The sequence below is a fragment of the Schistocerca cancellata genome, chromosome 6 (genome assembly GCF_023864275.1).
Source record: "Schistocerca cancellata isolate TAMUIC-IGC-003103 chromosome 6, iqSchCanc2.1, whole genome shotgun sequence".
NCBI classification, from domain to species: Eukaryota; Metazoa; Arthropoda; class Insecta; order Orthoptera; family Acrididae; genus Schistocerca; species Schistocerca cancellata.
In genome coordinates, this window is record NC_064631.1 from 29,893,284 (window position 1) to 29,894,250 (window position 967).

The 967-nt window shown below is 49.8% G+C and overlaps 1 pseudogene; it reads left to right on the top strand.

Annotated features, from left to right (window-relative positions):
• Positions 1-295: 295 nt before the first annotated feature.
• Positions 296-413, top strand: LOC126089616 (5S ribosomal RNA; annotated as a pseudogene).
• Positions 414-967: the final 554 nt, after the last annotated feature.

A 967-nucleotide genomic window follows, 5' to 3' on the forward strand; every position in this document is an offset into this window, starting at 1 on the left:
TAACTGCTAAGGTCATCAGTCCCTAAGCTTACACACTACTTAACCTAAATTATCCTAAGGACAAACACACACACCCATGCCCGAGGAAGGACTCTGACCTTCGCCGGGACCAGCCGCACAGGTGCCTTAACCAACGGGGCTTGTCCACTGCCCAGTAATTCACATTATGCCTATTCGCCTGACCACGATTCGCAAACATTGCATCATCACAGGAAAGTACCCGTGAATACAAATCATCACTGGCTGACTAGAGTAGTGCAAATATATCATTAGCTCCTTCCTAGTGCAATAATGTGGCAACGGCCTTGCCGAAGTGGATACACCGGTTACCGTCATATCACCGAAGTTAAGCGCTGTCGGGCGTGGCAGGCACTTGGATGGGTGACCATCCGGGGCGCCATGAGCTGTTGCCCTTTTTCGGGGTGCACTCAGCCTCGTGATGCCAACTGAAAAGCTACTCGACCGGATAGTAGCGGCTCCGGACAAAGAAAACCATTACAACGACCGGGAGAGTGGTGCGCTGACATCACGCCCCTCCTATCCACATCCTCACCTGAGGATGACACGGCGGTCGGGACACTTGTGGCCTGAAGACGGAGTGCTCTTTTTAGTGCAATAATAATGTAGTTGGTTGGTTTAAAAGGGGGAGGGAGAGGGGGAATGGACCAAACACCGATGTCATCGGTCCCTTGCTCCCAGTAGAACAATTACCCATGGGAAAGAAGAAAACTAAGAAGACGTACGCCGCAGTAACAGGAGAAAGGAAGGCCCAGAAGAACGACAGAAGAACAACAAACACTACAATGGACAAAATAGGACACGGAAACCACAGAGACGCGAGAAATAGGGAGAAGAGATTAAAAACAAGAAAGCAGATTACCATGGCTGGCTGACCATGAGAATAAAAAAGGAGAAACCAGCCATTCTGCTACACATTAAAACCTCGACCCTAAAAGCCCTAGGGTGG